This window comes from Amaranthus tricolor, chromosome 3 (genome assembly GCF_026212465.1).
Source record: "Amaranthus tricolor cultivar Red isolate AtriRed21 chromosome 3, ASM2621246v1, whole genome shotgun sequence".
Classification (NCBI taxonomy): domain Eukaryota; kingdom Viridiplantae; phylum Streptophyta; class Magnoliopsida; order Caryophyllales; family Amaranthaceae; genus Amaranthus; species Amaranthus tricolor.
The window spans coordinates 7,632,050-7,644,129 of record NC_080049.1 but is presented as its reverse complement, the minus strand read 5'-3'; the positions used below and the strand labels follow the sequence as shown (position 1 = coordinate 7,644,129).

The following is a 12,080-nucleotide window of genomic DNA, read 5'->3' as shown; positions in this document are numbered from 1 at the left end:
AAGACTTTTCATATTCCAACTCAAATCCCACACTAAAAAAAGTATTAACTAAATATAGGATGTGGGTTGGGCTCTTGAGAGTCGCCTTTACAAAAGACAGTGTCTTAATAGAGGACCTATAATACTAATGAGTCGAGTGTATGGCCATCTACTACGTGGGCTTTCTCTTATAGGGCTCCCTTCCTTGGTTCATATCTAAGCCCACCTGTTGCACTCAATGCTATTAAGGGCAGCTCTTTTAATTCATTCTCTTTATATACGTGGAGGATTACACTCAAAAATATAGAGAAAAGAAGAAGAAAGGTAGGTTATATGTTTAGGTTTATGTTAGAATGATAGGATCATATAGTTTCTAGTATAATCTTCTATTTGTACTAGGGAGTATAAAGCCAATGAATAGAAGAGTCCTATATGACATCTTATTTGATTTGCCACGTGTTTTTCAGGTGATATTTTCTTCGTCTTTTATATCACTAGTTGTGGGGCCGCATGCTACGCACACAGTCTCCCAAGTTACACTATCGATGGAAGCGTTCATTCAAATACATCGAAATTCAATTGAAAATAGAATGCGTATTCTTTTACACCCAAAGAGGTATAAACTTTGAAATTGAAGTCACTAAATAAGAAAACATGTCTTGCTAACGAAGAATTAGGTTAGAGGACATTCAATCAATTCTGATTGTAAAACAATACTATATTTCTTTCCTTTTCTTTATCCAAGTAAGCTTCCTTTGTCAATTCCATTGCAAGAGCTTTAATCAAGCCTTTGACTCAGTATCAATCCTCTCAACTCTCTTTTTGCAAAAACATTCATTCCAAGCAATTTTTCTACCTACAAATCTAGCAGTCGTTTGATTAGAGGACCTTCTGCCTAAGAAGGGAATAAATAGCACAAAATTTGCGTAAACATTCCAATACAAGTACACATGACACATATGCAGAATCTGCTTCAGTTCGCTTATGCAAATAAGTTTGGACAAGAAACCCATGCAACATTATTCATCAAACAATACAGGGTTGCAGAGATCGATACCAATAATTAAGGGGACCCGACATAGATGCAGAATCTACTTCAGTTCAAGTACATGGACAATTTATGGGTCAAAGTAAATGACTGCCAAAGAAAGGAAGAGCAAACTCTAATCACTACAAAAAAAAGCAGAAATTGTGACACTTACAATAGCTAAATTTTAAGATTTATGAACGTCACAAAAATACTTAGTGACACTAACAGTCGTCAGAAGCTGTTGCAAAATAGCATATCACAATGCAAATTGTGATAGCTTATAAATGTCACAATAAAAGTAACACTCAAGAAAGTCCCAATAATAGTGACACTCCAAACTATCATATTAATTATGATATTTATTAATATCAAATCTTGAAAACAATTGAGACCCCTAAATGTGTCAAAATAGTTGAAATATTAATTGATAAAATGAATATTCACATTATATATTAATATTAGGATGTCCATATGGATTAAAATTATTATTATAAATATATATTTGAAAAATCACAAAAAATGAAGTCTATCCACGGAAAGTGCACCTTCTAGTACCTTCACAACTTCACCAATCGACGGCCTAAGAAACGGTTGATTTTGCACACACCCAAGAGCTATTCTTACTACTCATGATACTCTCTTGTACTCCTCGTGACCATCCAATCTCTGTGCTTCCAGTATTTCGCTGATCAAATGGTTTAACATCTTCGTCTTGTGGAGGATCTCTTTTGAGCCTTCTGAAGCTGTATATATCCCTCTCAGATGCCGACTCTGATGAAGAGGCGGAATCACCCTGAAGAAGGCCCTCGAGTCCAAAGTCCATCAGCTTCGGCACCAAGTTTTGGTCAAGCATAACGTTATCGAGCTTCAAATTTCCATGAGCAACACAGGTTTGACACTCCAAATGGAGATATGCAAGAGCTCGTGCCACACCAAGAGCAATGTCGATCCTATCTTGCCAATGTGGCTCATTCGATCTACTTCCCGGATCAAATAGCCACTTATCCGCAGACCCACCTGATACCAACTCATAGATAAGTAATTTGTAGTTCTGTTCACAACAAAAACCCTTCACAACAAGATTCCAGTGACGAGTACCACCCAAGATGATAACTGCTACACGAAAATCCTTCTCGGATACAACATTATTCAGAACCTTAACGATAATGGGGGTTTGGTTCGGTAGTATGCCTTTGAAAATAGATGGGCCTAGTTGAGTTGCAAAGTCTGAGGTCAGTTCCTTTATCTCCTCAAAGGATAATCATACCAGAGCACTGTAATGAGGGTCCTTCAGAGCATCCTTGTCAAAAGGGATATTCGCTCTCGTAGTATTTTTCCGTCTCTGGTACACTCCAAATAACAAGAATCTATACTGCGAGGGTCACCAAAGCAGTCACCAACCCCATCATGACGAGAGCTATCACAATTTTACTTGAATTTCCATCGAAAATAAAGCTTTGAGATTTGAGGAATGGTCTTTCGAGCTGAAACTGCCTGAGGAACCAAACAGATAAATAAGTATGAGATTGCAGGTAGTGAGGGATCACTGGACCCACTAATAAACCCAGTTCTTTTGATAGTGCAGAGGCCCGAACCATCGCTTTTCGAGGTCGCAGCAATGCAGGACGTATCATTAGAGCAATAAGCCTTGCTCATCCATATTCAACATGAGATCAAAGTCATGAGGAGGATAAAGACCAGAAAGCACAATTCCTTCAGATCCATCATGCTCGTGCACGTTTTACAGTTATTTAAATCTACCAACCTTTTGCATCCAGAAGGAATCACTTGCAATAGAACCAGAACCCCAATCAATGGTACCCTCATTTAGACAATTATTATCCTTGTAAATACATAACACATAACAACCTCCAATTTCACAAATTAACATGTAACTTCTTCACATTAATAAATCTCAAGAGATAGATTAAAACCTCAAGCAGGTAAAAGTTAATGTTTGAACCCATCATTTGCAACAATTAACTCTTAATACTCTATAGCTTGTTTGGTTAATGGTATTAAATAGTGGTAAAAGGAATAAGTTTTAGTTTTAGTTTTAGTTTTGATGAGATATGCTAAGTCGTTCCCACAATAATGAAGCTTTATATTCAAACTTCAAATAACTATTCAACACACATTAAATGCAAAATTGTATAATTAACAAAGGTAAATATTAAAAAAGAAACATATTTAGCTTAAAAAACAATTAGCATTGTGAAGTCACAAATTTGCTCTTCTATCACATGAGTCAGTTATCATCATCACATTGCCTTTGATTTTGAAACCTGCAAATTTAAACAAGTTATTAGTAACACATTAGACTTACAAGAACCCACAAATTGCAATATTATAAGAACAAGACACAAGATCATAGAACCGACCTGCAAACATCATCAACATCATTATTTCAAAGAAACCAGCACACAAAAAACACCCAACAAAGACACAAAATTAGAAAAGAAATGTGAATAATTAACTTTCACTTTTGATGATTATTCACATTCCATTACTTTATAAAAATAATTGAATTCATTTCATATTTTGAACAAACTGAATACACATAAGTATTAAGTTCTAAAACATAACTCTAGTATATTGATTTCCAACCCATTCCTTTCATACTTATAAACTGTGTTAATTAGAGTCTTCATTAATCTATTTGTTCAATTTTACATCAGAATCATCAATTAAAAATCATGGTCCACACAGCACTGGAGTCTCATATCTCCAAATTCAATGCTTTCACATGTTTTCTCCAAATTTAGAAAAAATAATAAATGCATTTACAATTAAAATGACGACCATAAAACTGGTAATTTCAATCAAATACACAACTGACGAGTAAATAATTGACATACATAAGCATACAACATAAAATTTCAGATGTTAAACCAGCCACAAACCATCCATTCTAATGACTAAGTTGTATAGAGGGTTAAAACTCACGAGGTAGCAGGGGCAGCAGGTGCTGGTTCTAATGTGGCTTGCATCCTTAAAAGAAAAAATGGCACTCATAAGTAGAGTAAAAGAGTGATAAAGCTTATGTAGCATAGCATCCTATCAGCTTCTGGCATTTAACAAAGATTGTTACCAAAACCTCAAAAAAAATGTAACTACAAGAACTTACTGAGCTTGAGGTCCAGCTGCAGCAGGCACAGCATGGACAGATGCAGGAGCTGTAGCACTCTGTGGCTGAACCTATAACAACTAAGCCAGTCATTTACATCCAGTGGACCTATGAAGAACAATGATAAACAATCACAAAAGGACACAACATAAAAGCGACAAACGGGCTGCACCAAAACATTATTAGAAACGCCAAGGCACGAGGCATCTATATCTACATAAGCATATAAAAAACAGCAGTATCGCAAAAGATTCATAAATGTTAGTCGTGAATTATCTAAGGCGTCTCTCTCAGTCCATATATGTAAAGTCGTGATCCTTGCCACACGAACTCCAACAACCAATTAGGTAGCAACCAATTGCCACAACAAAAGAGATCAAAGTAAGATCAAGAGTAAAACCATTACACACTGACAATGAAGCTAAAAAGAATTCAACACGAAAACAATAATAGAATATTAGACTTCAAAAAGGGTGAGATTTTGATCAATGCTTCAATATTAAAACACAGATCTTTCTTCAAGAAGGTTATATTTCGAGCAAATAATATAAAACATTACAATCCCAACTTGCAAACAAGAAATCAAATTCAACCGGCCCTACTTGAGTAGCAGGTGCAGCAGAGACAGGAGAAGATCCAGCTGTAGCAGGCTTCTGAAACACATCCCAAACAAATTACATAACACTATATTTTCAAAACTGCACGTACAGAAGTTCCAATCAGGAATAAGAGAAGAGGAATGGCAAACAACAGAGAGCAAAACAACAAAGCTTCATTATGGTAACAAACTTAAATTTACGTGCAAATCTTCCATAAAACGAACCTTAACAAAACCAACATGAATAATACCCCAAAAAGGTACCAAATAATAATTTTCACTCAAACTTGAACTATTTAATAACTTGCAATTTTCAATTTGAATGGGAATTGAACCTTTAAACTCATTCCCAAAAAGATCTAGAGTTACTAAATATGGCAACCACTTCATCCCCAGAACTGAAATTAAAAAAAAAAATTCAAACAACAACATTTAAATGCATCCGTAAAAAACCCTAAACCAAAACACTGAAAAAAAAAATCAAACAACATTCAAAAGCAACCGTAAAAAACCCAAAAAATCAACATTCATAAACCAAACGTAAAAGGAAAACATCAATGTGCATCATCAAAAGCAAGGATCTACAATGTCACACCTCTATTAACGAATTTGTAGTCTCTGCCCACTCTTCTTCTGCAGTACTGCGGAACAAGAAAAATAGTTTATTGGAGCTCGTAAAGACACATACTAAAATGCTGCTATATTGATGACTTAAATTCAAGTTAAAAGGAGGTATATTGAGATGCATCACCACTTAGCACTAATCAACGAACGTCCATAACTCCAAAAATTACATCCAACAATGTCATATAATAATGAATAATGTGCATCATGCACTGATATGCATTTGCAAGATAGTTTAATACAAGTATGTCACTGAAAATGTTTTTGATCATAGATTCCAACCCAACATCAATATAATATTGAAGTGATAGATAATTGCTTCACAAAAACTTGATTTCCCAATTATTAAAGATCTTGAGGAGCCAAAAGTGATGGATACAAAATTCTAAGCAACAACAAAAAGAGATGAAGAGTGTCAAGAGGAAGAGAAACAAACCGTCTCCAGCTTTAGATAGAATTCGAAGTTGCCAAAATGCTACAAAGGAAACAACAGAAAGGCTTTAGACCGAATTATTTTCACCAATGCACTTCAAATTCAAGGTTACTTAAAAAACAAGGATTACCGGTCATCATAACATTTGATTTCCCAATGCTTTCAAATTCAAGATACAGTATAGTTGTCTTAACACCATCAACCTCCACCTCTTATGGTAATCCCCAAACCCACTCCCCTGCAAAATAATGTTCAAGGGTGACAAATGCTATTGAATATTGATATCAAAAGTCATATTTCTAGGATTTTCCATCAGAGTATTATTCTAAATTTACTTAAACGCCTACCTTTCGTTATAGTATCTTGCATGTGCCCAACACCAAAACTTACTCAAGAAAAAATATATAAAACAAGTTTAGATCACAATTCTAAAAATGTCAGAAAGTTATGTGTTAATACAAATTTTAAAATGAATTGTACAGTATCATGATATTAATACATCACCTTCATTGCATGAAACAACAACAAAGTTGAGATAAATATGAAAATTTACATTAGCAAGAATCTAAATATCGTTCATCTTTACACTAAACGAATTCATTGAAAAATCAACAAAAATCATCTACAGATGTCATGAAATTTGAAATTAGGTAGAGGGAAGGCATAATAGAATAAACAAACAAAATACCAATCAAAGAAAGACAAAAATCAAAGGAAAAACATCAAAGTACTATCTATATAAAACCCCCATATCAAATCATATTATAGAATAGTATACCTTGCAAACATTGTAGGAATTTCATATAGAAAATATTTTATCAATACGCCTAACATCAAATCACGTACGAAAATGACCCACAAAGTGACAAAAATTGAACAAAAGTTGAATCAAATATTAAGGAGAATAAATAGTGAGATGTTTAAATTAAACTGTACAAACATTAAAATGATTAAATAAAGTGTATCTTAAAACTATGAATAATTCATTTGAGCTTGTGTTATGTTTAATTTAATTTAGCTTTATTTGATTCAATTTATTTTAACTCTTTTTACTTTTTTAGTAAGATAATATAAATATATAATAGAATCCTAATTGACCTAAAAAACAGTTTAATTTTAACTCAGTTATGATAATTAAACAAAAAAAAAATTATTTGCACAATTTTCATCACAAATTAAATAATTAAACAAAAAAAAAATTTTAAATAATACCTTGAGGTGAAGAAGAACACGACCTAATCCACTGTTATCATCAGTCATCACCAATATATATTTCAAATAAGCATATGCAACCGCAACTAATGACCCATTACCAGCAGCACATAGATCAGTGACAACAGGATGGCTTTCCTATGATAGGCTTACCTGCATTTAACAAGGTGAAACGAATAGATGATGGAAGATTTACGGTTACGGAAGTCGCAATGGACAATGCAAAATTGCAAACAGACCATATCTGGGGTGCGGAAGGCCAGGGCAGGGCATAACTAACTTCATCAACTGTCCAAGTTACTCGGTAACTTCCGTAAATTTTGATGGGAATCATTCAGACATAGCAAGTAGCAACATATCACAAAAGAAGATTCCTGACACAAGACGGAAATAAGACTTATAATTGTTTCAAAATTTACACAAAACTTTCACTCACATTTGAATCACCGCTTCCTGACGCAAGAATGAAATCTGAGTTATGAACAAAAGTGAGACACGACACAAACCTGGAATAAGATATAAAGAGCAGCATGAAGATTCCCTACATCCACTAATATGCACTAATATGCACTAATATATTAATTAGGTTAGGTTTGTTTGAAGATTCCCTACATCCACTAATTTGATTCTTTAGGTGTAAAATGAAGTTCTGCATTTTTTTTTCTTAAGTTTAGTTTTGCAAATGTTTTCACTTCAGGACTTTTAGTACCTAAGGTACTTTGTTTGTTATTTTTAATTGCAAATGTTTGACAGTTATACTTCATCATTTATATATTTTATTGTTTTGAGGTATTTGACTCCAAAGTTTCAATGTCCAATAACTTGCTACATACTAATCTTAACTTTGGCCAATATATAACTAAAACAAGTATAATCAGCAAAACTTGAAATAATACATTTATATTCGTAGTTAAAGATTCTTTGATAGTAAGAAAAGGATAAAAGGAGTATATGTATAGCAATCTAGGGTTTACACAAGAATTGGATAGTTAAAGCAATTACCACAATATTTGCAAGAGAAATTGAAATTTGCAAATTCCCCACAAAGCTGCTGCTGCGACGCGTGATTCGAGGAGGAAGATCGAAGAATAGATGCGTGGTTGCACAGTTGGTGTTTGGGAACAAGATGGGTGTTGTGGGGTTGATGGGGTTGATTATTTAAGAGAATAGAAGTTGCAAAGAATTGAGTCAAAAAATAACGCAAAAAAATAAGGAAGACAGATAATGAAGATCAAAGTACACATGACGGAGCAACAAACTGAATAAAGATCGAAGTACAAGCTGAAAAAAATTGCAAACGACAATCCAACCCTTGGCAGATACATCCTCACCACCATGATTCATGTTGTCAATTCATCAACCTATTTTCTTCATCATCCTCACCACCATGATTCATCCTGTCATTTCATCAAACCCTTGGCAAATTGAAGAACAAAGGCAAAAAATATTGAAAGAAAAAAGTAATTATGAAGCAAAAAATTAAGTACCTGACTTTTCATCAAAGAAACGAAATGACAATCCAAGCAAACGAAAATAAATCGTACCCAAAATTCACTCAAAAATAAAACAAAAACCCTGATTTTCATCAGGAAATTAACAAAAATTCCTTTTTTTCATGGCAAAAACCAAATTAAAACCGAAAAACAAACCCTGATTTTTCATACAGAATTAAACGAAAACCCAATTTTTGCCGTGATTAAACTTAAACCTCATCTTCATTAAAAAAAATTCTGATTTTTCATACCGAATTAAATCTCATTTGCATTTAAAAAGTTAATGAAAAGCCCTATTTTCATAAAATAACCAAATGAAAAAAAAAAAAATTGCATCCCAAAATTCAAATGAAAAAGGAAGCGTCTTACCGTGATTATTCATGTGCCTAGAATTGATGATTGGCTTGATTGAAGAAGGGAGGCGAGCAGCAGGGAAATAGGGAAAGAGGAAAAAAAAGGGGTTAATAGGGTGTAGAAGAAGATGGAGTGTAGGGAGAAGGGAAGGGAAGCGTGTTAGAGCACACGGCACGTGGAACACTCTCAGCGGAAGCAGGGGCACGTGAAAATTTTACTCTCACTTTACAGATAATATATATATATATATATATATATATATATATATATATATTTCTTTTTAATTTTAATTTTAATATATTTATATAATCTAAACTTTATGCCTTCTTGATTCTATTACTCCTATTCTTTTATGTTTTATCACCTTACTATAACGAGTAGTTTTCTATGTTTGTTCACTTTAGAATACTTTTATTTTGAAAATCTTTTTTACCAATTTTACCCCTTAAAACCCTCCCTTACCCCTTATGCAAACCGATATATTGCTTTGGATTCTTAAAATTGTTTTGAGGCCTGTGGAACTCATTATTGCCCCTGATTACTTTCTCATTTTACACGGTTCTCTCTCTTCTCAGAAAAACCATTTTCATGGTTTTTTTTACATCTCTCCCTTGTGTGTTCTTGATCATTTTTAGTTCAATTTAACTGAACTAAAATACAGATCATTTAATTCTCAACATTTTAAGGTTTGTTTTGTTATTTTTGGCAAAGTTTGGAAATTGCATGTCCCCTATTCCTTCATCTGCCATTAACATCTTCTTGAAGCTTTATTTTTTTGAGATGGGAAACAAGGAATCTAAGAGTGATTCTACAATCCCTTTGTTTCTTTACGATGGTCTCTGTAAGTATGGTGAATTTTGTTGTTGTTCCTTTCATGAGCGTTCACATTCGTACTCAAATGAAATTTTAAGGTGATCCAAAAAGGATCTAGAGACATATCACAAGTCCCTTGAAGATGATGCTACATCTATTTATCATGAATCTCCACCTGCTACTCCTTCTGTTGAAAAGGAACCACCACCAACAATTGTTGAATTGTTGTTTGATTCTCCATCTGAATTATATCCTTCAAGTCCACCTAATGTGAAAGAAGATCAACTCGATTTGGTTTTCTCTGACACTCCTGAAGATGTTATTGCTTCTAGGGCTAAATTAAACCCTAAAAATGTGTTTGATGATAGTAAGGTTATTCTGTTTTTCGCTTTTTTAGAATTACACTTGACATTTGGGATATGATTTTGGTGCTGGTTTTTGTGTTGATGTTTGTTGCTGGTTTATGTTGATCTTGTATTTATGTTTGCTGAAAGAGTTTGCGTTCATCTAGGGTTTTATTCTTCTGGCTTTTGTTGATGTTTATGTTTGTTTATGTTGATGATCTGAGACTATTTCTTCATGGTTTTTTTTACAAGCCCCTGTGATGTTTTTTTGTTGAGGACTATTCACCTCTTAATTCTGAAAATTAACTTTAATTACTTGGTTGAGTAGCCTTTGTTAGACCTAAACACATCACTTGATTTTTTAGCATGTTTAGTTGCTTCATTTGTTGATGAACAATTCTAATCTGAGAGGATTCATTACCTCTATGATGAATCAGGGGGGCTTTTTTTTTGAAATAATGTAAAATAATGAAGTGACTTAGCAAAAACATGAACACTAATCAGTGATATGGATTGTGGCTGACACTTCGTTGCTCCTAAGCTTTTAAAGTCACATTTTTAATGATGATTTTAAAAAAATAAACTGAGGGGTTGTTTAGGGTAGTCTATCATCCTTGAGTTTCTTCAATTGCTTCATCATATGTTTCATGAATTATTTGTGAAGTTTGTGCAGCACCCTCATTCTCTGTTAGTGTTGTTGTTGTTTGCTGATCTCTGTTTGGGTTAAGAAAAGCAATAGCTTCTCTAACCAATTGTGTTGATATTCTAACTTGAATCCTTAACCTGCCATTGTCTTCATGTACCTTCTTTTCAAAGTGTGGTTGTATGTAGTCATTACACCCCTTAACCTTTAGAATCTCATTTAAATGGTGTTGTAATGAGATCCATACATTAGTTAAGGTCTTTGGATGTAACTCTCCGAATGCATCTTCAATTGTTGGTATCAATTCCGTCATGTTTTTGGGTATCTTTTTATGCATTAATGATTGTATGCATCTAAAGAAACCCAAATCAAGAATGTTACAATCCGGACTATTAGGAGGTTGTTGTATAAGAATGAATGTTAAACCACCTTGCCTATTGTGTTGTTGCCAAATCGGATCATCGTTTGTGATATGAACTCTTGCATAATCTTGTTGAATAAAAATAATGGAAGAATCACTTAGCCACTTTCTTAGTATGGCTAGAATGAGTTGTTTTATAAGCATAATCCTATACACCTCTTGAGTAACTTACTCGGTTGGTTTAATTTCTTTTGACCCCCTTGGTCGATTTTTTGAGTCTCTTTGTGCTGCCACCCTATTAATAAAGGAAAAATTCCAATTTTCACATCAAATGTACATTGGCAATATTGATTCCATCTAGGCCTTGCAACTTCCCCTAAGAACATGGCCTTAGGTATGAATTTTGATGACTTCACTGCCCTATACGGGATCTTTTCTTTGTGTGCTAGATAAACTCTTTCTGTTTTTTTGCTAAATAAAGCCACTTCTCGTTTATGTGAATGAAATCGTACATGACTTTGTATATTGGATGTCTTTGACCTCTTGGACTCCACCCTTCTTAATTTGTTGGCGTCGGTTAAAGCCGGGTGTAATGGATTTGAGTGTGGCTTTATCTCGTCTCTTTTTATCAACCTCCAAACCGTTAACGGTGCCAAGTCTAAACATGTTGCCACATCTCTAATGCACGTACGATTGCTCATTGGTTTAGACTCAAGTATGTTTGGTGGTACCATCACTCTTTTTCTTCCACAGTTTTTGTATTTTGATTCTACAATGTATAGCTTGTTTTCTTCTTTGGTTTGAATTGCTCGTTTCCATAAATTTCTTATGGTTCTATGATGATAACCGTATTTTGAGCAATCCTTTTGAATGTGCCATGAGGAAGTGAGTCACTAACTTTTAGTGACAACATTTCTTGAAATATAAGATGCCTTAACTCATTGCTAAGCCTTGGTTTATCATGATCTGTTTGTTGTGCCTGTTGTTCTCCATGTTCTGAACCTTGGTTTATCATGATCTGTTTGTTGTGCCTGCTGTTCCTCTATGTTCAGTGGTTCTTCTTTTGATT

At 33.9% G+C, this 12,080-nt stretch overlaps 1 pseudogene; it reads right to left on the bottom strand.

Annotated features, from left to right (window-relative positions):
• Positions 1 to 1,402: 1,402 nt before the first annotated feature.
• On the bottom strand, positions 1,403 to 9,068 carry LOC130807329 (G-type lectin S-receptor-like serine/threonine-protein kinase SD3-1; annotated as a pseudogene).
• Between the last annotated feature and the right edge of the window lie 3,012 nt (positions 9,069 to 12,080).